A 24,782-nucleotide genomic window follows, 5' to 3' on the forward strand; every position below is an offset into this window, starting at 1 on the left:
CCAGTTGTGTTGGCTTGGAGTTGGAAATGGTGGTTAGGTAACTCATGGTCAGTTGTGGTGACCATGAGTTATCTGGTGGAGGGGAGGGTGTTTGCTGACAGCGTGTTAAGACAGTAAAATGTTTTAACCAGTTGTGTTGGCTTGGAGTTGGAAATGGTGGAGTATTAGGTAACTCATGGTCAGTTGTGGTGACCATGAGTTATCTGGTGGAGGGGAGGGTTTTTGCTGACAGCGTGTTAAGACTGTAAAATGTTTTAACCAGTTGTGTTGGCTTGGAGTTGGAAATGGTGGAGTATTAGGTAACTCATGGTCAGTTGTGGTGACCATGAGTTATCTGGTGGAGGGGAGGGTTTTTGCTGACAACGTGTTAAGACAGTAAGAGGTTTTAACCAGTTGTGTAGGCTTGGAGTTGGAAATGGTGATTAGGTAACTCATGGTCAGTTGTGGTGACCATGAGTTATCTGGTGGAGGGGAGGACTTTTGCTGACAGCGTGTTAAGACTGTAAAATGTTTTAACCAGTTGTGTTGGCTTGGAGTTGGAAATGGTTATTAGGTAACTCATGGTCAGTTGTGGTGATCATGAATTATCTAGTAGAGGGGAGGGTTTTTGCTGACAACGTGTTAAGACAGTAAGAGGTTTTAACCAGTTGTGTAGGCTTGGAGTTGGAAATGGTGATTAGGTAACTCATGGTCAGTTGTGGTGATCATGAATTATCTAGTAGAGGGGAGGGTTTTTGCTGACAACGTGTTAAGACTGTAAAATGTTTTAACCAGTTGTGTTGGCTTGGAGTTGGAAACGGTGGAGTATTAGATACACTGTAAGAAAAATTACTGTACATTTATGGTAAAGTACTGGCAACAAAATTTGCCTCAAGTCCTTAAAATAACAGCTTGGAACCGTATAAATATTACAGTATTCAACCATAAATATTTCGATTTTAACGGGGGGTTACCGTAAGATGTTCTGGCATAATTTGATGGTGAACCACTGTAATCATATTCAACGGTAAACTACAATATTAATTACCTACGGTATCATACTGATAAAAGTATCTGGGCTTTTCAAAATAAGACTTCAAATGCAATTCCAGGATCAGTGCTTTATTGAACCAACCATTGATCCAATGAACACAGATCTCTGAAAATCAAATAAAAAAATATTATCCAAAACATTTTAAATACAAATCTGCAATTTTAAACATGGTGAAAAACAATATGTCCCAATATTACCAAATGTGTGTTCATTAAAAGAAAGTTGGCCTATGCAGGTGAAACTCAGAAAATAAGAATATCATTCAAAAGTTTATTTATTTCTGTAATTCAAATAAAAAAGTGAAACTAATACATGATATAGACTCATTACTTTATTTGTGATGATTGTGGCTTACAGACCATTTACAAAATATTATAAAGGGATGTCAGGGCCCTGAGATATAATCAATCATTATGCGTTGAGCAAAATTCTGTGTAGCAACCATTGTGTTCAGTTCTTATAGTTAATTATGAGGAAACTTAGAAAGTACAATACAGAATGCTTTATCCAGCACTTTTGAGGGCCCTATGGAGGACCGTGGCTGCCAAAACAATAAATATATCTATAAATAAATATATAAATAAATAAATAAATAAAATAAAGATCACATTTGCAAAGAAATGCATGCATTTATTATAATAAGTGCATTTATTTATTTATGTATTTATATATTTATTTATTTATTTATTTTGTATTTATTTATGTATTTATTTATTTTATATTCATTTATTTATTTCTGTATTTATTTATGTATTTCTCTTAAGGAATGCAAATCAGGGGGCGGGTCTTGAGGCCGCTGCTGTGAGCTCATTGGTTAATCTTTCTTCATGCACACAGACTGATTTCAGACTTATCCTAGCCTTATCCAGCACAGACACTGCCAAACATGAGCTCTGCTTCAGTGGCACAGATAGTCGAGCGGGTCATCTTGTGACCAGCGGTTCGAATCCCGCAGGGGCACACTGTCGTTGTGTCCTTGGGCAAGACACTTCACCTGCCTTGCCCCCAGTGTCTGCGTACATTGGTGTATGAATGAGTGTGTGGATGGGTGAGCGGATCCTTGCTGGAAAGATCTTTGAGTGGAAGAAGGTGGAAAAAACACTAGACTAAAGCAGAGTTCATGAGGCAGGTGAAGTGTCTTGCATACATTAAGAGAAATACATAAATAAATACATAAATAAATAAATAAATAAATTGATACAGAAATAAATAAATGAATACAAAATAAATAAATACAAAAATAAATAAATACATACAGAAATACATACAGAAATACAGAAATAAATAAATACAAAAATAAATACATAAATAAATATATAAATAAATAAATGCATTTATTATAATAAATGCATGCATTTCTTTGCACATTTGATCTCTATTTTATTTATATATAGATATATTTATTGATTTGGCAGCCACGGTCCTCCATAGGCCCTTACCCTGCTCTGGGTCCTGGGTACTCAGTACCCAGTCCGACGCCCATGACCTCTATATGTGGCAGAAAGTCAGGGTTTCCGCATCACATTAAGCTCTTAACCCCCACCTGAACCGAGCATGTTTAGAGGTTAAAAAGAATCAATTCAGAGCAGAGGTGGATAGTACTCAGTTACATTTTTGGAATAAATTGTACTTTTTAGAGTAGGTTTATACACTACTTTTTACTCCTATTTGAGTTCAGTTATAATGAAGTATCTGTACTGTTACTTGTTACTTTTTCCCACTGTCAGTAAATATTTAATTGGCAAATGCTTCATTTTGATCGGTAGAAATATTTAATTTTTCTGCCATTTTGTTGGATCAGATTTCCACATGATTTTATGTTTTGCTTCACATAAGCACTGAAAATAAATCAGACTTTTTCACTCAGATACTCACTGTAACACATTTTGGATTCTCTAACCACCTCTGATTACGAGAAAACAAATAAACAGGCTTTAAAAGGGACTAGATGGAAGTTGTAATTTTTTTACTCGCCACTGCCACCTCAGGTCTTACACCTAAGTGAAATGTTAGCATGTTGCGATTTTTTACTTATTAATTGTCTGTGAGAGTATACTCGGTTAAGGGGAAATTGTAATTTCTTAAAAAAATTATTATTATTAATTATTATTATATTATGGGGCGACAGTGGCGTAGCAATTCAATGTTTATTTTTAGTTTCTTACTGGTTTTCACTTTGTTTTTAAACTTTTTATCAATGTTTTTATACTGCTTCTTATATTTTTAGAATCTCCAGTGTTTCCTCTGAAGGAGCCCTCTGCCTCGGGAGCGGTGACTGGCTGTGGCTGTGTGGGTGCTGTCCTGTGGGTGCCCAGGTGGAGGTGTGGTGTCTCTGCCGCGCCTCCTATGGGGAACCTTGTGTCGGCGCCCGGGTAGCTGCAGCCGGTCTGCTGCTCCCGGGGAGGATGCACCTTGGTCATCTGTACCCAGCCTTGTGTACATGATTTTGATTCTGTGTGTGAGTGTAGAGTAAAGGGTAGGGTGTGTAGGTGTGTGTGTATTGTGATAACTGTATATATTGGGAGGGTGGGAGGGTTTAACGGGCGATAATGCTTTTAATGTCTTTTTAAATGTCAAGCACTTTGCAATGCACCCGTATGAAATGCGCTCTATAAATAAAGATTGATTGATTGATTGATTTACCATTTTCAGTCATTTATCATTTTACTTCCTGATTCAGGGAGTCAAATTCGAAGATTCCATACCTGTTGCCGTGCAACCAGACTGTACATAAGGGCCCTTGAGCTAGCCCCTGTTTTATACTTATATGGAATTCAAGAATAGAACAGTTGCCGTGACAACAGAATGTTTTCATGTCAGTATGTGGTGATGTCATAGATGTCATAGATGCCTCGGTGAGCTGTAGATTTGGAGGTCAGTTCATTGGAGGCTCGTGAGAGGCACAACCTGTTGTGAGGGTCAGCTTATTCGGAGGCGAGTGGGACACATAACCTGTTGTGAGAGGCTCACGTGAAGCCCTGTCTACTGCTGGCCCTTCCACGGGACTGGATATGTAGTCCTCACTGAATTTTAAAGTTGTTGCTGGGAAGGAGGGTCTGTTAATTCGGAAACGAGTGTGAGAGATAATCTGTTGTGAAACGGGGCTTTGTAAAGCAACTGAGTTTGGTGTTCACTTCTGGGTCCCTGAAGTGTGTGTATTTGTGTGTTGAGGTTAGCTGTTTTGTTTCCTTGCGATAAAGTACCACCCAAAGTTGGAAAAATGAAAGACCCGATAACAATTACGTTTGATGGAAGTGAGAACTGCGAGTTTATCCAGTTATTGAAACAACTGGCACAGAACCAGAGCTCAGGTCAAGTCGATGCAAATATACGACTTCTCAAAAGCAGTGATTCACTGCAGACTCTGCGGGATGAACTGGATAAGCAAAACAAAATCCAGATTCAGCTCAGAGAAGAGTGTGACAATCTCCAACCAGAGCATGAAAAAGTGTTGAAAATTCAGGATGCCTGCGAAAAACTGCAACAGGAAATGCAAGATCTTGTTAGCAAAAACGAGGCAGCGGAGAAGGAAATTCTCAAAATGAATAAAAGCATCAGTGAAAAAAAGACTCAAAAGAAATTGCAGGCAACTTTGAGCAAATCAGTGCAGTTGTTGGCCGCTAAAAGCAAAGCGCTTAAAAAGGAGAAGGAAAAAGTGTGCAAAGAGTATGACAAGGAGCTCTTAATAGCTTACGGAAATAAGTGGAGGGATACCGGGGCACAGGAAGAAATTACAAAAAATGAGAGTCTTTTAGAAAAGATCAAGAACATCCGAAGAAAAACGGAAGATGTACAAGTGATGAACGCCATCTCCGGCCATGTCGCCGAGCTGAAGGAGAAGACTGTGGCGGTCATCAATGATCTAAAGAACTCAAATAAGATCCAGAGGAATGTGTATGACAAGAAGGGTGACATTGAGAAGAAACTGCTACAGCTAGAGCAAAAGGCTTACAAGGAATGCAACAAGGATCTGAAGACGGTACAGGAAGAGTTGTTACGCAAAAAAATGAAACAACAGAAAGTAGAATTCGGGATCCTCCAGGAAAGAGCATGTGTGGACATCGTGATGAATAAAAATACTGAGCTGCAGCAACTGGTGGACAATATACAAGGCTCTCTGCAGAAAGGGGGCTTCATGGAGCTCACCTTCAACTCAGAGCTGTGCCTTGGTGAAGTCCTGAAACTGCAGAGAAGTCTAAGATCTGATGTTGGGACTCAGACAACTTTGGTCAATTTGGAAGTGCCTGATTTGACCAAAGCTGTGGTGGAAGCAGTTGCACAGAAGTGTGAAATTGGGACTCAAACAGCGCAGGAAGACTTTGTAAACAGAGAAGATGTGGAAAACAGGGATGACAAAGCAACTTCATCAACGCCTGAAAAAAAGGTGAAGGGCAAATGGTTCAGAAAGTAAAGCTAGTCTGTTGAAAAGGCTGCAGAGGGGTTTGGTGGTTGTTGGACTTTGGCGTTGGTTGTGTTGGCTTGGAGTTGGAAATGGTTATTAGGTAACTCATGGTCAGTTGTGGTGACCATGAATTATCTGGTGGAGGGGAGGACTTTTGCTGACAGCGTGTTAAGACTGTAAAATGTTTTAACCAGTTGTGTAGGCTTGGAGTTGGAAATGGTGGAGTATTAGGTAACTCATGGTCAGTTGTGGTGACCATGAGTTATCTGGTGGAGGGGAGGGTTTTTGCTGACAGCGTGTTAAGACTGTAAAATGTTTTAACCAGTTGTGTAGGCTTGGAGTTGGAAATGGTGGAGTATTAGGTAACTCATGGTCAGTTGTGGTGACCATGAGTTATCTGGTGGAGGGGAGGTTTTTTGCTGACAGCGTGTTAAGACTGTAAAATGTTTTAACCAGTTGTGTTGGCTTGGAGTTGGAAATGGTGGAGTATTAGGTAACTCATGGTCAGTTGTGGTGACCATGAGTTATCTGGTGGAGGGGAGGACTTTTGCTGACAGCGTGTTAAGACTGTAAAAGGTTTTAACCAGTTGTGTTGGCTTGGGGTTGGAAATGGTGGAGTATTAGGTAACTCATGGTCAGTTGTGGTGACCATGAGTTATCTGGTGGAGGGGAGGGTTTTTGTTGACAACGTGTTAAGACAGTAAGAGGTTTTAACCAGTTGTGTTGGCTTGGAGTTGGAAATGGTTATTAGGTAATTCATGGTCAGTTGTGGTGACCATGAATTATCTGGTGGAGTGGAGGGTTTTTGCTGACAGCGTGTTAAGACTGTAAAATGTTTTAACCAGTTGTGTTGGCTTGGAGTTGGAAATGGTGGAGTATTAGGTAACTCATGGTCAGTTGTGGTGACCATGAATTATCTGGTGGAGTGGAGGGTTTTTGCTGACAACGTGTTAAGACAGTAAAATGTTTTAACCAGTTGTGTTGGCTTGGAGTTGGAAATGGTGGAGTATTAGGTAACTCATGGTCAGTTGTGGTGACCATGAATTATCTGGTGGAGTGGAGGGTTTTTGCTGACAACGTGTTAAGACAGTAAAATGTTTTAACCAGTTGTTTTGGCTTGGGGTTGGAAATGGTGGAGTATTAGGTAACTCATGGTCAGTTGTGGTGATCATGAATTATCTGGTGGAGGGGAGGACTTTTGCTGACAGCGTGTTAAACCCTTGTGTTGCCTTCACGGGTCATTTTGACCCGCTGCCATGTTCCGGCATTTGGATGCAAGGTGACACAAGGGGGCGCCCTTCCAACCTTGTCAGTTTAAATGTGAGTTGACTTTCTTCAGAGTGAGACTTTAAGTCAGACACCGTGAGTGACAGTAACATGACGCTAAATACAGTGAGCTCTTTGTTTCCAGTAAAAAGGCTGAGGCCTCATTGCTCTTCAGTCACAGACTGAGAAGGGAAGAAGGAAGTCATGGAGCTTCTGCTTTAGACAGAACTTTAGACTAGACAAGGTTGGAAGGGCGCCCCCTTGTGTCACCTTGCATCCAAATGCCTGGAACCTAACAGTGGGTCAAAATGACCGGAGAAGGCGACACAAGGGTTAAGACTGTAAAATGTTTTAACCAGTTGTGTTGGCTTGGGGTTGGAAATGGTGGAGTATTAGGTAACTCATGGTCAGTTGTGGTGACCATGAATTATCTACTGGAGGGGAGGACTTTTGCTGACAACGTGTTAAGACAGTAAAAGGTTTTAACCAGTTGTGTAGGCTTGGAGTTGGAAATGGTGGAGTATTAGGTAACTCATGGTCAGTTGTGGTGACCATGAATTATCTACTGGAGGGGAGGACTTTTGCTGACAACGTGTTAAGACAGTAAAATGTTTTAACCAGTTGTGTTGGCTTGGGGTTGGAAATTATGGAGTTTAAGGTACACTGTAAGAAAAATTTATGGTAAAGTACTGGCAACAAAATTTGCCTCAAGTCCTTAAAATAACAGCTTGGAACCGTATAAATATTACCCAACATTACCAAATGTGTGTTCATTAAAAGAAAGTTGGCCTGTAGGTGAAACTCAGAAAATAAGAATATCATTCAAATTTATTTCTGTAATTCAAATAAAAAAGTGAAACTAATACATGATATAGACTCATATATAGACTTATAGATATAGACGATATAGACTTTATTTGTTATAATTGTGATGATTGTGGCTTACAGACCATTTACAAAATATTATAAAGGGGTGTCAGGGCCCTGAGATATAATCAATCATTATGTGTTGAGCAAAATACTGTGTAGCAACCATTGTATTTTTGCCCAGTTGTGTTCAGTTCTTATAGTTAATTATGAGGAAACTTAGAAAGTACAATACAGAATACTTTTTCCAGCACTTTTGAGGGCATATGGAGGACCGTGGCTGCCAAAACAATAAATATATCTATAAATAAATATATAGATAAATAAATAAAATAAAGATCACATTTGCAAAGAAATGCATGCATTTATTATAATAAGTGCATTTATTTATTTATGTATTTATATATTTATATATTTATCTATTTATTTATTTTTGTATTTATTTCTGTATTTATTTATTTTATATTCATTTATTTATTTATGTATTTATGTATTTATTTCTGTATTTCTCTTAAGGAATGCAAATCAGGGGGCGGGTCTTGAGGCCGCTGCTGTGAGCTCATTGGTTAATCTTTCTTCATGCACACAGACTGATTTCAGACTTATCCTAGCCTTATCCAGCACAGACACTGCCAAACATGAGCTCTGCTTCAGTGGCACAGATAGTCGAGCGGGTCATCTTGTGACCAGCGGTTCGAATCCCGCAGGGGCACACTGTCGTTGTGTCCTTAGGCAAGACACTTCACCTGCCTTGCCCCCAGTGTCTGCGTACATTGGTGTATGAATGAGTGTGTGGATGGGTGAGCGGATCCTTGCTGGAAAGATCTTTGAGTGGAAGAAGGTGGAAAAAAACACTAGACTAAAGCAGAGTTCATGAGGCAGGTGAAGTGTCTTGCCCAAGGACACAACGACAGTGTGTAATAACGACAGGATTCGTCCCGCCGATCCTCCGGTCACAAGATGACCCGCTCTACTATCTGTGCCACTGTCAATAGACTGAAGCAGAGCTCATGTTTGGCAGCGTCTATGCTGGATAAGGCGTCTGAAATGATTTGCATACATTAAGAGAAATACAGAAATAAATAAATGAATACAAAATAAATAAATACAAAAATAAATAAATACATACAGAAATACAGAAATATAATAAAAAGATACAAAAATAAATACATAAATATATAAATAAATATATAAATAAATAAATAAATAAATGCACTTATTATAATAAATGCATGCATTTCTTTGCACATTTGATCTCTATTTTATTTATTTGTAGATATATTTATTGATTTGGCAGCCACGGTCCTCCATAGGCCCTTACTCTGCTCTGGGCCCTGGGTACTCAGTACCCAGTCCGACGCCCATGACCTCTATATGTGGCAGAAAGTCAGGGTTTCCGCAGGACATTAAGCTATTAACCCCCACCTGAACCGAGCATGTTTAGAGGTTAAAAAGAATCAATTCAGAGCAGAGGTGGATAGTACATTAGTACAGTAGTTACATTTTTGGAATAAATTGTACTTTTTAGAGTAGTTTTATACACTACTTTTTACTCCTATTTGAGTTCAGTTATAATGAAGTATCTGTACTGTTACTTGTTACTTTTTCCCACTGTCAGTAAATATTTAATTGGCAAATGCTTCGTTTTGATCGGTAGAAATATTTAATTTTTCTGCCATTTTGTTGGATCAGATTTCCACATGATTTTATGTTTTGCTTCACATAAGCACTGAAAATAAATCAGACTTTTTCACTCAGATACTCACTGTAACATATTTTGGATTCTCTAACCACCTCTGATTACAAGAAAATAAATGAACAAGTGATAAATCGGATTCAAACAGCCCTTAAAAGGGCTCGCCACTGCCACCTCAAGTCTTACACCTAAGTGAAATGTTAGCATGTTGCGATTTTTTACTTATTAATTGTCTGTGAGAGTACTCGGTTAAGGGGAAATTGTAATTTCTTAAAAAATGCATTTTTCTCCCACCTTGGAGACATTTCCACTTAAAGGTGCATTATGCAACTTCTTATGTGGGGGAAAAAAACTTGATATTGCGTATTTGACCTGGTAGTGAGTCAGTGACTGTATGAATGGTCAGCATGCTGCCTTTACTTTCCATCACGGTGGCCTCGACAACACTCAGGATCAATTGTTTGGAAGGTTTTCACAGTGGATGGACCCTCTCACCAGAAAACCAACAAAACAATTGATACGTAAAACATATCAAATATAGTACATAAAATTAATGAAAGTGGCTGCACATTTTACAACAGCATTTCAAGATTTGAGCATGGCTAACATAATAAAAACCGACCACCTTCGTGAATCACTAAATAAGGATTGTTCTGTCTAAATCAGAAAATGGACTTCAAAGACTTAACAACACTCATTTGTCTCATATTTGCTTCCATTTGATGTTGAAACCTTGATGGTTAGTTGCGTAGATTAGCATGTTATTCATCCTCAGACAGGATCAGCTGAATCCAAAGGTCATTGGGAGCAGACAGAAAGCAATTACGGCGGACCGAAGTGTTAAAACAACAGCAAGACGCACTTGTTAGCACTCACTCCGTACCGTAAACGAAAAACCATCTGGGATCTACGCTGATAAAATCTAACAACCCCACTGTGCTCTGTGTGAATGGTACTGCGTGTTCCTCTGACGAATCTGTCCTCTCTTACAACCGCCACGCTGTCCCCAATCAGAACCAGTTCTCGTCTGATACTGAGGCTTGTATTAGACTTTCTATCTCCATAATAACGGCGGAGTGTGAACCCACTGTAATTTATACAAGTCCCCGTGGCCCGACAAGGTTATAACAGTGTGACCCTGAGTGTTTTGGCACAAGTTCGGGACAAGCGGGGGCGCACAAATGTCACCCCGGCCCCATCAATGAGAAGTACCCATGGCATGTGTCGGCAGATTGTCATTCGGGGGAACAGTTTGGGCCGTTGATGGGAGTCACCTGTGGGCTTTTCTGGTCTTATCAAATCATCTGAGACCCGAAAATAGAAATGAATACAGTGTGTCATGTTCCCAAAGGTTCACATAGCGATATTAAAGATCACCTGATGTTCCTGTCCTCTCCTGACAAATGTTGATACACTGCTTCAAAGGGACACTATTATATTTTCACAAAGTTTCCATCTTAGAATTGTATATAAATCACTACATTATTCCTATGTCGTGCAAATATTCCCCTGACTCAGTGCAGACGCATTAGGGAGAAGGTTTTGTGATTCTCATGGAGTCTATCTATAACGTAAGTGACACATTCAATTCGTCTACATTGTCCAGCTCCAGGTATAGCATGAGTTGGACCCTTGCCCGGATTGCCAGACCTTTCACAGGGACCGAGGGACCCTGGGATGTTCTTTATGTACTTGTTCAACTCTGTAGAAGCCTTTCATGACCTGTCCTCTCTTAATGACAGGGAGTAGAGTTCACTTTAGCTTAAAAAAAGGCCACGTTCTGTGCAACTTAACTCAGAAAAAATAGGTATCTGGAGCTTGCTTTTCCCATTTTGCCATAGAGTTACATTATTTTAAGTTCTGAGCCCTGAAATACCAGTGGTAAAAGTGCCATTGCAAAGCTTGATTGAAGCCTATTTATTTATTTATTGCGGGCTTCCCTCAGTGAACCTTCCAATCATACCAGCAAGATAGCATGTGACGCCCTGTTTGAAATCGTATAGTCTTGCAGCTCGTCCAAAAAAGTTGTTGGTATGCGTGTTTTGCCCACCTGCGCTGACATCGGCCTGTTGCTGGGTGGGCAACTGAGGCCGGGCCAGAGCTGCATTTTGTTGCCTGTTAATCCTCCCTGTGAGATGGCTTTTATAGCAGAGGCAACTTTGATCCCCCACAGATGAAGATCATTTAAGCTGCTTACCCTCCTTTTTCTTTGGCTTCTTTCTTGGTCTGTTGGTTCACCGCTCGCCTGGCTGCCTTGGTTGTCTCTCTTGTTAGCGGAATGGGAGATTCCCCAAGCCACGATCCCCTACACTGTCTAACATGTCACCCAATATACAGAATGAAATACAATCAATTATTTAACTACTGGTTGTTGGTGTCAATGGTGTCTGTTTTGTTTATGGATTGAGTTAATTTGCTCTCATTACATATTATCAACCTGGAATGTTTCGCGGCGTGGCTTCAAGCACTGCCTTCAAATAATATGAGAGTTTAAAAAATCCTGCGTATTTCTACTTGGGCCCCGGTGCAGTAGTCCGATGTGTTTTGTTTAGCTAATGATCCTTAAACCAAATAACAGCAGCTGTGTTGAGATTACTGTCAACAGTTGCATCTGTGCGGGCCTCGGGTCACCGCACTTTGATTGAACATTGTTTACTGTCTGGACGTGCGTTAAACGTTTTCTTCCACTTTCCGCTGTGCCTTTCAGGGACCGCCACAGCCAGCCATGTGCCGTACAGTTGTAACCCATCGCAGACTCAAAACCAACACCGGGGTTGCCAAGAAAGCGCTCCTGCACAAGGTAAAAGGACCTCAAGAAGGAGTGGAATGAGGGGTTAGTCTTACACCAAAGATGAAAGCTTTCACAGAAAATAGTTGGTTGGTGCATTATGAAGTTGGCTGTTATGATAATTCAAAAAGTAGAGTTACAAACAGTAGTATTTCCTCTTAAAATTGCTTTCGGATTTTTCCTCTTATTCACTTCTTTAACTGTCTGTAGCTTTCTTGAGTTTGCTTTTCAAAAAATGTCATGAAATTACATCTTGTTTAGTCTTGTTTAGCAGCTACAACAAACACTTTCTGAATTTCAATCTAGAGCTGCGGCTTCGTCCTTTATTGGAAGGTCAATTATTTTATGGCGTAGTGCTTGATGTGAAATGTTTGCTGAAATGCTTTATTGATCTAGCAACTGAGTAAAGCTGTTTTCTTCCAATTTGTTGCTGTTTAAAATGTGCGCTGTGAACTGGATCCTGATGGCAAATCTACCATATTTTCCGGACTATTATCGCACTTTTTTTTCATAATTTGGCTGGGGGTGCGATTTATACTCAGGTGCGACTTATATATCAAAATATATAATCCCACAATGTTTGTTATGTTCACACTGACAGCCGCTAGAGGGCGCTCTAGGCTTGTGTACCAGTATCTGCTACTCCTGTACCACTGAAGATTTCAAAAACGGTGATCAAACAGCAGAAAGAAAGTTTGGAGTGAGTGAGAAACTTGTGTGGTGATGGCGAAAAGCCGAGGTTGCTCGTACTGCAATGAAGAAAACAAAACAAAGCTAATGGTGGTAAAATCTAGATGGCCACAACTAGAGGACGAAGTTTAGAAATGGGTGCTTGAACTACGTGCTGCCGGAAGAGGCTTGTAAACAGTGCAGTTACCTCCATGCCCAGGTCGCTGCCAAGGCTGGTGCGACTTATACTCCAGAGCGACTTACAGTCCGGAAAATATGGTAATTGTAAGTTATGGTCAGAAAAAAAAAATCGCTGTGTCATGCTTGCTTTTTCCAATCAATCAATCAATCAATCAAACTTTATTTATAAAGCGCTTTTCATACCGAAAGGTGCTTTACAGATTACAACATTTAAAACAACACGGCTGGCACAACCTCCCATATATATACATTTTATATATTAGGATTAAATAAATAGATGAGTCAGTTAAAGGCTAAGCTAAAAAGGTGGGTCTTGAGCTGCTCTTAAAAACATGAACATTCTCTGCAGCCCTGAGCTCCTCCTCAGGTCGTTCCAGAGGCGAGGGCCGTAATACTGGAAAGATGCCTCACCATGAGTCTTTTTGTTGACTTTAGGAATAACTAGGAGACCCCTGCCGGAGGAGCGAAGGGGCCGTGAAGGTTCGTAAGGTAAAAGCAGTTCTGAAAGATAAGAAGGACCAAGACCATTAAGACATTTAAAAACCATTAAAAGAACTTTAAAATCGATCCTGAAACACACGGGGAGCCAATGCAGCGATTCTAAAACCGGTGTAATGTGGTCCCGCCTCCTGGTCTTTGTCAGGACACGAGCTGCTGAGTTTTGTAAAAGTTGTAAACCTGAGATCCTCTTTTTGGGAAGAGCAGAAAGCAGGGCATTACAGTAGTGGATACGACTGGTGATAAAAGCATGCATTAGCGTCTCCGTGTTGGACCGAGAGAGAATGGGGCGACTCTGGCTATGTTCTTTAGATGGTAAAAACCTATCTTTGTGATATTCTTAATGTGTGGAATAAACGCCAGCTCAGAGTCAACAGGTTCTTCACCTGTGAGGAAGGATTAATAGACAGTGACTGTAGTTTGGGTAGAAGTCTCTCTCTCAGGGCCGATGATTAACATTTCAGTTTTGTCCTGGTGAAGCTGGAGAAAGTTTTCTGCCATCTAGAATTTGAAATCTAAAATGCAGTTAAAAAGTGCATCTATTGGCCTGGTGTCATCTGGAGACATGGAGATGTATAACTGTGTATCATCAGCATAACTGTGAAAATTGACTCCATGTCTCCTGATGACACCACCAAGAGGGAGCATATACAGATTAAAAAGCACTGGGCCTAAAATTGAATATACTAGTATGGCTCAGGCCTCCAGAACTACTACTGCTAACATAACGCCTGCGGCTCTGTGTACGTGTGTTTGTTTTCAAGTCGCAGAAACATGACGACCTTTGCGGCGACCCCTGAAGTGTAGAGTATACCAATACAGACAACCTAAACACTCATTCAAACTCCAGGTGTCCGGCTCGAGCATAATTTCTTTCAAAAAAACGAAGCAATGCCCCCGATTACATCTTTCCTGTTTGATTTATTGTACCTAATTCCCAGTCTAAAGCAAACCTGATACAATCTGTAATTCCCGTTGGCCGACTTCCTTTCCCGCCCTATCAGATCCCATAAAGCGTGCGTGAGGGTTAAGGAGTCTTAGCGCGAGCCCCCCTCTGAGTCGCTCTCCGTAATCAGTCTGTCAGTGGGCTAATTAACCTGCAGAGTAAAGTAAGCATGACTACTGCGCTGGCCCACGCTGCCCTGCATTTTTGTCCTCCTCCCACACACACCACGCTCCCCCCTTCGTGAGCGGTGGCTCGGACAGGCCCGGGACAGGCTCGACGCAGGCTGGGGGCTCTCGTCTGCTGATTTTTGAGGAGATGGGAAGTCTGGAAATGGAGGGAGTCGTTCACTTGGTGTTTTTATAATGCTATGTCAAGATAAGGATGTAAAATAATATGAGAGTGATTTTTGATGGTTTGGTCACCGAGGCTAAAACCTGGTCTCTAAAAGTCATAAATTGTAATGTATACTTTGTAGCCCACAGACAATTATATATTAGTGGTCACCTAGAGTTAAGGCTATTCTTCTGTTGGAGAACGTATATGAGATATGTATAAAAAATAAAAAATGCTTCATATCATATTGTTCTAACATGGAACAAACAAAATAACCAAGAAACAATCATGAAAAATTGGAAATGTAAACCGAGTGTGCTAATTCACTACTATTTTTCTTTTAGGAACATAAATAATAATTAATTAATATAATACCCAACAGCTTTGTCTCATATACTTAAAGGAATAGGCCACCGTTTTTACATACTGAGATATGTTCTTACCTTAGCTTTGACGGGTTTTTTAGGACCTGTCTGGTCTTCACCCGTGCCTTCAGTCACGTAAACACAGCGCAGACGGCGTTAGCATTTAGCCTCTCCCTCTCTCCACTATAGCTCCAAAACAGGTCAAGATAGAAGCTACCAAGCTCTTCCACGTTTTCCCTATTTAAATATGGTTACGTGAAGTGTTACACTACAAAGTATAATTACACAAAATTAAACAATGTGGATTTTCTAAGCGGATGAAAGGGGGAACTATATTGTAAGGCGTAATAATACCAGGAGTAGTTTGGCATCCGCACAGTAAAGTGAAGATTACTGCGCAGTAAAGTGAAGATTACTGCGCAGTAAAGTGAAGATTACTGCGCGGATTTCGAACTACTCCTGGTATTACTACGCCTTACAATATAGTTCCCCCTTTTATCCGCTTAGAAAATCCACATTGTTTAATTTTGTGTACTTATACTTTGTAGTGGAACACTTCACGTAACCATATTTAAATAGGGAAAACGTGGAAGAGCTTGGTAGCTTCTATCTTGACCTGTTTTGGAGCTATAGAGGAGAGAGGGAGAGGCTAAATGCTAACGCCGTCTGTGCTGTGTTTACGTGACTGAAGGCACGGGTGAAGACCAGACAGGTCCTAAAGAACTCGTCAAAGCTAATGTAAGAACATATCTCAGTATGTAAAAACGGTCGCCTATTCCTTTAATGTTTTATTTGATCCCATTACCATTGCAACAGTTTTAGTTGTTTGCCAACTGGTTGTTATTTATCAAATGTTTTACTTAATTTGTGTAAATATTATAAAATAAGGGTCCAGGCAGCTGCCCTGCGGGCCACAGATGTTACAGACTTTGCCATGCATGGAGTAGTAGCTGCTAAGGAATACAGACTAGATTGTATTGTTTAAATAACTAGCCATGTTACGGACGACTTCTCCTCCAAACCATAGCTCTCCCACTTTTCCAAGAGTAGTTTTAGTTGAGTACATCAAATGCCGCAAAGTAATCCAACATTATTGTTCCCACATTTTTTCCCCTCAATTTCCTTTAACCAGTCAGTAATTTCAGTTAAAAGTTACAGATGTTTACCCACCAATAAATCAGTCCCATTTCAAAACTAATATGAACAATTTCAGATCAAACAGGGGTGATCCCGGACACTGAGGGAAAATGGGAACACACGGGAAAACAATAAGAGATTGTTTTTGGATTTGAGACTGAGGTTTAAATGGAACTGGTCCATGTTGACCACACACAAACTTCAGGAGTCTGCTCTCTTTCATCTGTTAGACGGCACTGGCACTTCTATTTTTGGAAATAATCTACCCCATACGGTATGTTTAATAAATCACTGACTGATAGAGTCTTGGTTGTAATAAATCATGTTGGTCTAACTCAATGTAGTATTTTGTAGTAGAAGAAGAAGAAGTAGAAGAAGAAATAGAAGAAGAACTAGAAGTAGAAGTAGAAGAAGAAGAAGCAGAAGAAAGAATTAGAAGAAGAAGAAGCAGAAGAATTAGAAGAAAAAGAAGCAGAAGAATTAGAAGAAGAAGCAGAAGAAGAATTAGAAGAAGAAGCAGAAGAAGAATTAGAAGACCTAGAAGAAGAAGTAGAACACGTAGAAGGAGAATACGTAGAAATAGAAGAAGAAGAAATAGAAGAAGTAGAAGAAGAAGAAGTAGAAGAAGTAGTAGAAGAAGTAGCAGAAGAAGAAGAAGTAGATGAAGTGGAGGTTGTATAAGAAGAAGACGTAGAAGACGTAGGAGAAGAAGTAGAAGAAGAAGAAGTAGAAGAAGAAGAAGAAGCAGAGTTCGCATTTTGGCCTCTGTGGTCGCACAGTTTAACCACAACATTTTTGTGTTTTAGCAGAAATTTTACAGATCCTTTCAAATGAAATGCTTTGTGCCAGAACAAAATACTTTATTAAAAATATGTTTTGGGCACAGAATGATGAAAGTGAGTGGCTCCAGTTTAATTTTACAACATGTGTTTTTTCCATTAACATGTCCAAGATCCCATATAGGATTCTGTTGTGGTCTATGCTCTGGGAAGCAGCACTTGGTATTGGTGCCATATTGGTACATGAGAAGGATGTTGACAAGACTTCCTGAGGTGTTGGCTTTGCGTCGTCTGCACATTTAAGTTTAAGAGCTTAAGCATTTGCACCTGCAGGGGAATACTGTTTTTAAGTTTACCATGGCAACAACTTTAACTTATATTTAAAGCTGGGGTACCTGTTTTTCCCCCCATTTTCAAACAATGAACTGAGGAGATAGTTGAGTTTAGACTGCACACCGCTGTGCTAAACTCATTTCTAGCTCTCACAATGCCTCCCACACATCGTGTCTGTTCAAGTAAATGAATTAACCTATACTCCAAAGCAGGTAGCGGTAACTACAACAAGAAGAAGAAAACAGTCTGTGAGTTTTTAAAATGCACAAATTGTTTACAATACTATATGATGACAGAAAGAAAAGAAGTCAGATACCCCACCTTTAATCTGAAAATATTTGTTTTTACTTACGAAAAAGGTAATTGTGTGTGTTTAGGTTAGTTAGTTCTCTTCCCCCTCCCACGGTTTCTAAAGAATTAATAATCTTGCCTCCTGCAGCCTTCTGAAACAAGAGGACGCCTTTGAACTTTCTTTATGATCCAACCCCACAGAATAGATCCCGGAGAAGGCTTAAGCAAACTTCAAAACTGATCCAAAAACTCTCTATAGTTCAAGAAGTGCCAGAATTCTACAAAAAGAAAACCACATGAATGATACAAATAGTGTCTGCCGGCTGTTCTGTCAGAAATGAAGCCCTTGAGGTTTTTGTTGCAGAAAATTAGAAAGTACCTAGTTTCTTCTCGGACACTTGTTTCCCATTTACACACTGGCTAAAGCTAAATGATGATAGCGCTTTATAAAGCACTTGTGTAGAAGATACTCCTTTTTGCGGACGTCACATTGCTGTTTGTTGATACTGTAGAATACACACAATACTTTTGCACATTCCTCTCCCACACGGACGGTGCACCTGGATGGCCCCGCGACGTCAAGTCTGGAATGATGCTAGAAGAAGAAACATGTCAGATTATTTAATCTATGTACTAGATTTTCAAAAGAGGCTTTGTCAGTATTGGTTTGGAGCCTGTCTTTGTAGAGCAAAATACAAGACAAATAGTTATAGTTCATCATCAAGCAGTTGTTCTCAACTAGTGGGTTGGGACAAGAAAATGGGTTGCACTTTTTTAATGGTCAGACTCTTCAATGCTTCAATCAAGTGAGCTGAAGGAAATACAGTATATTTATAATAGACTAAAATAGCTTTTCATGATGCGAGAATTTTTTTTATAACTGACTGTCTTAGTATAAAATTATGTTCAAATATGTTACTTAACAATTTCAATTCAAATCAAAAAAGCAAAGTCTTAAAGTAGTACTAAGTCACTCATGCCTCTAGAGGCCATAAGCACCACTGCAGGTGATGTAGCATGTTGCGGTTTTTTTTGTCCATGAGAGTAAATACTACGCTGACAGAAAAGACAAAGGGAGAGAGGGATATTGTTCATCCAATTACACAATATAGATCTTTTTGTCACTCAAACTTGGCTGTAAATACTGTTTAAGTGGCGCTAGCCCGCAGTTAGCTTTGCCCATTAGCCTGTTAGCTTCTTCGTGATTCCATTAGTGTGTATTGGTGACTCCGACCCAGTGCAGGAAAGTTGCAATTGTGGTTTTCTGGCCAGAGACACCAGGGGGAGATGAAGGAGCCCCCAATCATCCCATTAACACTTGTATTACCCCCAGAGGGACTATGGAAAGGTTTTCTTAAGGTAAACAAGTTACTTAGTACTGCTTTTAAGTGAAATAGAATCATACATACATAACATTTTAGACCAAAACAGAAATTTCTGACAAAAATCTCTGTGATTTTGTAATATACTGTAATGTAAATCTCTTGTGAATATAACCATAATAATTATTTGGAACTTGGTGTATAGCTAAAGCCCTAGACTAGAACATGGCCAAAGTGCAAAATGTTTTACTAAATATATACAGTTGTGCTCAATAGTTTGCATACCCTGGCAGAGTTTTTGACGATTTTTTAAAACATTTTTCAAAGAATATGAAAGATAACACAGAAGGTTGTGTGAAGCCATTTGTGGTGAAAAAAAAAATGGAGTTTGCTCTTTTTAAATCATAATGAAAAAAGAAACCCTGATCCAAAGTTTACATACCCCCGCTCTGTGTATTGCCCCCTTTAACATCAATGACAGCTTTGAGTCTTTTGTGGTAGTTGTGGTAAAATAATCTAATACAAAAGCGGCCCATTCCTCTTGATCATAAACTTTTGATCAGGGTCATTTTTGGTACTTTCTTTTTACATTATGATCTAAAAAGAGCAAACACACACACAACCACTAACTATGAGTGGAGAAAAAAAGTGTGTTATCTTTCATATTCTTTGGAAAAAAGTCCGTAACTTTTGAGCACAACGTGTATGTATATTTCATTTGGGGTCACTGCTCGTCATAATGAGTAGAAGGTGGGTCATTAAACCAGACCACTGACGTAGATGACTCCTGTGAAAGATCTGGTTGTTCCCGACAAAAGGGCATCCAGACCTGCTCTCATTAACACGAACGCATGACTTGAATTCTGAGAAAACCATTTCATACAATGCTGGTTGATCTCCAAATTGGCCGCGTGGCGCAATATGGAAAGCTCATATATCATAAGTATATGCCTATAATCACTACAATGTTTTGAATTGCTTAATCGCTATGGAAACGGTCCTAATTTAACATCACGTGAAATCTATGGATCGACATAAAACACACACGTTGCGAAAAATTACTCCACAAAGCGGGAGGTATCACGTTTCCAGAGGTTTTACGGCTACAACAGACAGGCATTTATTGTTCTGTATAAACATGGCCAACGCTTGCTCATGTTTGACACTTAAAAGTTATGGGCAGAATGTATTATATAGGTTGTACATATTAAGCAGTAACTCCATGCTGTTTATTGCTTGGTACTGTGTCAGGATACATATGCCAGCTGTCACAACGAATCTCTCCCGCGCTTTTATATGGTGTTCGCCCGTTGACTTTGAGAATGAAATGAAAACAACGGCGGTCACACGAGGCGAAACTCCCACCGACGCCATGTTGAGAGCAAGCCGTACCGGTCATTCTCAATTTATTTTACCGTATACCGCTGTAACGTAATGGGATTATTTGCGGGGAAACTATTTTACAGGTTCATTTTGGCCTCCGTTCAGTCGACTTCCACTTTCTACTAAAAAAAAAGAAAAAGAAAAAGAGAAGGAACAGGTCCAAGACGGTGTCACGCTCTCGCTACTGTTCACAGGGACCGTCCAAGCCAAGCGCGGAGAGACGTATGGGAGTAACTCTAGCCTGGTGTTTGCATTAGTGCGTAATTGTCCCCCTTTTGGATGTTGTTCTTGAAGACTTTGTCACTGCTACGTTATTTGTCTTTCATATTTACAACTTATGCAAACAGTGGTGTGATATTTTGCGCGGTCAGTGTAACCAAACATACAGTATCGGGTTGGGGGGAGAGGTGGCAGAGGGCGAGAGGCGCTTCCCGGGGAATAAAAACATAACTTTGTCAGGGGAAGTATGGGCTGCTAAGTGAAGCGCTGACAGTCAGGAGTGATTAGGCTCCATGCAGAATCGTTTCAGTGCAGAGCAGTGTGGGAGGACAGTGTGGGAGGCCCAGTGGCCATATGCACTCCGTCAATGATAATAGTTTTACTGTGCAACGAGCTGTCTGCACACCTCTGCCACTCAGATCGGGTGGAGATTGGAAGAGTGGTTGCTGTATGCTAGATATCATCTCAATGGGCTATCACCTGTGTTTAGCTTTTGTGTGTGTGTGTTTGTGTGTGTAAATTGTAAAGGCCATACAAGCTTTAGTCAGTTCACGCATTGACTACAAGTGGCACTATATTTTGGTCTCACACAGTCCTCACTCCACGGCCTAATGTTGGTGCAAAACACAGCAACCCGCCTATTAACAAATTCATCCTGACATAACCGCATCATTTTAATCCTTGCCCCCCCCCCTCCTATCTGTCTGAGCTTGTGAGTATCCTCAGATGGTTTTGGATGTGCCCAGGTCCATGGGCGGACTGGCCATATGTCCATTCTGGAAGAGCACAGAAGGGCCACTGGCTCTAGGGCCACCAGTCCCGCCTCAACCGAGCTTTACCCAAATCTAAAAGCTGAAAAGAAAAGCATCAAAATAGCGAGAAAAAGAGGATGAAAAGTCAACAAAAACACGGACAAAAAAAAAACAAAAACGTGAGAAAAACACAACAAAAAATGATGGATAAAATGATAAAAAAAAAAAAAAAAAAAATGACAAAAATATGGCGACGTGACGAAAAGTTTCCGTCACTTTTGTAGGTCTTAGCTTTCAAATGAGGCGTTACATTGTTGATCTCTAGCCGAGAAGATTTGGGTAAAGCCCAGTATAAAAAATAAAAAAATCTAAAAGGAATTCCGTGGAGTATGGTGTACCTCAAGGTTAAATTTTGGGACCATTATTATTTATTATTTATTATATTAATGATTTTGCTTCTGCTTCTATGACCCCCTTTCCCGTTCTTTTTGCTGATGATACCGATCAAAATAATAATAATAAAAAGCCGAACTGGGGAAAATGCACTCGTTAATGTTAAGGCGGGTGGTAAAAGGTTAAAATATGTATTTGTGGAAGTGCACAATTACGCTAATTTGGGCCAGGCTGGTCAGAGTCCAGGGCTGTTTTTCAGTCCCAGTCCGCCCCTGCCCAGGTCTTACAACTGTTTTTTTTTTTTGGGCCATAGCAGGGCCTAAACTGTGGAACTCCCACTCAAGCTACTAGTCCTCAATGACCTCTGTCTCTAGACTAAACACTCATTCTGGCTTTTCACACCTGGTGCTGTTCCATATTGTTTTTGTGTGGGTTAAAAATAAAGTGTTGCCTTTTTATTCATTCACTAAATTAGTTTGATACTGTCACTTGGTTATCAAACGATGATGAAAGAGATAATTAAGTACTAGTAATACAATTTGAATCTCTTTGCGTTGTCTTATTGTTGATGTTTACAGAGGTATGAGACTTGTCCCCAAATTATAAATATTTGCTCTATCTATGGCCTATGATAAAAACCCAAATGTCTAAAACATAAACATGTAAGACAGGCACAAAGAGGGACATAGACCTCTACATTTCCGTCTCTTTGATGTGCTTAATGGGACACTGGCTCCAGGTGGAACATGTTGCCTGGGCCAACGGGGCAAGAGGAGGCTGATAAGACGCTCGTGCTCCGGGCTGTAGAGCAGTCAGACAAAACACACTCCACGGGACATCCCAGTACAGTGTGAGCGAGTAGTGTGTGAGTGAGGAGCAGCATTGATTCCAGAGATACAGCGGATAGACACACACACACAGCAAAGTAGACAAAGTTCAGCACGTTTGGCCCCTACATCATTTGGAGAAAAAAAAAATGTATGTACTTGGCGATTGACTTATAACATAAAATGCATATCCTCAGACCAACAACCAAAAACTGTTAAATGCAGAGGTGGAAGTAAAAACTTGGTTTGCTTTTTGGTTTGCCTTGATAAACGGAGGGTGGACGGGCGTAATACAAGGATAATGAAAGTCTTATTAGTTTTTATTATTAATTTTACACTTGAACTTTCTGTATACCTCCCTCTCCTTCTTAATTCTTCTGTTTGTCCCTCGACACTTCCTCCACCCTTCTCAGGAGCCTTTCTACATTTGTGTAAGATTAAGTACTCACTCAATCACATAGTCATCCTTTTATAGAGCTAGCCCTTTGGGACTGATGTAGAGTTGACTTCAGTATGATATGAATTAATTGTTAATTGTCTGACACTTTTAGTGGATTTCGGTTACATGTTTTGACTGCTTTGTGACAATCACACCTAACGCTTGGAAAACAGTCCATGTCCTTATTAATAACAGGTTTCAAATTGTTCACACTATTGTTGCAAGACACCTCACTCAACTTCCTTTTTACATATATGAACAAAAGAGCTGTGGCAGCTGTGGCCTGCTGCAGTTTCCCAACCAGTTGTACAGGTACCCCTGGGGGCACTTGGCAGGGGGTACTTGGAATTAACTCACATTAATATACGAAGGTGAAACTCAGTCGAATTGCAATATTACTTTCAAAGAAAAGTTAGTTTCAGTAAAAGGTTGAAGTATTTTAGCAACATTAATTATAACATTGCACTAAATACTGAATAATCTAAGTGTAGTTGCTCACTTTTTAAACATTTAGCAAGAACTTCAAGCAAGTTAGGGGATACTTGGAGTACAGTATAAATGAATGCCTCAAGGGGTACATGGGACAAAAAACATTGGGAACGACTGGCCTACTGTACCACCACTGAGTATTACTGAGGGGTGAATATGTGTCTTTAAATGGGCTATTCAACACTAATGTTTTATTTGCAAAAAAAAGTCATTAAAGGACATTTAACCAGGTATTGGAGTGCCTCCGATTTTTCCCTTTTTTTGCCTATACTCATGTTTTGATCCTGAAGAGCACCTGACCTCCTTACAGACTATTCTACCCACTGTCGCGATCACTCTGTTTCCTCTCTAAACTAATGTTTTATATTTGTATCTAATTTACGTTTATACTGTATTTTCGTCCTGGATTAGCACTTAAAGTTTGTTAATTGTTATAAAAACCTCAGGCTCCAGAGGTTGTGCTGCTGTTAGTATAGTTTGTTTATTTATTTAAGTTATATCAATTTGTCATCCATTAGGAAAGGTATATTACTGTGAATTAACACTACATTCCATTACATTCATGCAATAGATTTGTTATTTACATCCTGTCATAAATATGTCAGGATGTCGATGTATATATGATGAATGTTTGTTGTATTTGTTTTGCTTCAGTTAGTGTTAAGTTTCTGCACATGAGCCTGTCTTTATGATCCTTTAAACACTGGTAAAAACACATTCTCTTTTTCACTCTCAATTACCATCACTGTCACTAAAGTGTTATTTCTCCATGTACTGATTATTATTTTGGGTTCTTTGGGTTTCCGTTCTGTGCTGTAAAATAGGTTGGAGGGGCAGGTTAATGGGGCACTTAGTGAAAGTCACGGGGAGTGCATGGGCGGCTCACCAGGAGGTTTTCCTCACTCTGATGGAGTAGAGGACCAGAGGAAGTTCAGGGTAGTTCTCGTCCTCATGAGCTACAAACACACTCTAAATGTTCAAAACTTTGAATTACTGCTGTGCCGGATTTGGTTGTAAGAGGCTGAAATATATGGCTGCCATGTCTCTGTCCATCTGACTCCGGGCGGCTGTGGCGTCAGTGTTACCAGTGTGGTGGTCGTCTGTAATATTCCCCGCCAGGCATGTGCTTAAACCGCTTTTATGATCAACGCTAAACACTATCACCTAGCCTTAAGCACCTCCTTTTTATCATCCTTTAAGCCTCCTCATCTCACTAATAACCTGCACATCTGCTCCCTGGGCTTCCCTTCATTTAATGTAAGTTTCCATAGACCTTCACGTAACCCCTGTGTTTGGACGGCGCTCCCCCTCACATTGCTCGGCTTTAACTGTATGCAGTAAATTACATTAGATC

General features: G+C 40.0%; 1 long non-coding RNA gene across 1 annotated transcript in view; it reads left to right on the plus strand.

Moving 5' to 3' along the window:
• LOC306974849 overlaps window positions 1-12,050 on the plus strand; it is a 30,964-nt gene extending 18,914 nt beyond the window's left edge. Inside the window, exon 3 of the long non-coding RNA XR_013793667.1 lies at window positions 11,972-12,050. This is a non-coding gene — a long non-coding RNA (uncharacterized lncRNA). The remainder of the gene's footprint in view (window positions 1-11,971) is intronic.
• The last annotated feature ends 12,732 nt before the right edge of the window (window positions 12,051-24,782 follow it).

This window comes from Gobius niger (assembly GCF_951799975.1).
Source record: "Gobius niger genome assembly, chromosome: 15".
In the NCBI taxonomy this organism is placed as follows: Eukaryota; Metazoa; Chordata; class Actinopteri; order Gobiiformes; family Gobiidae; genus Gobius; species Gobius niger.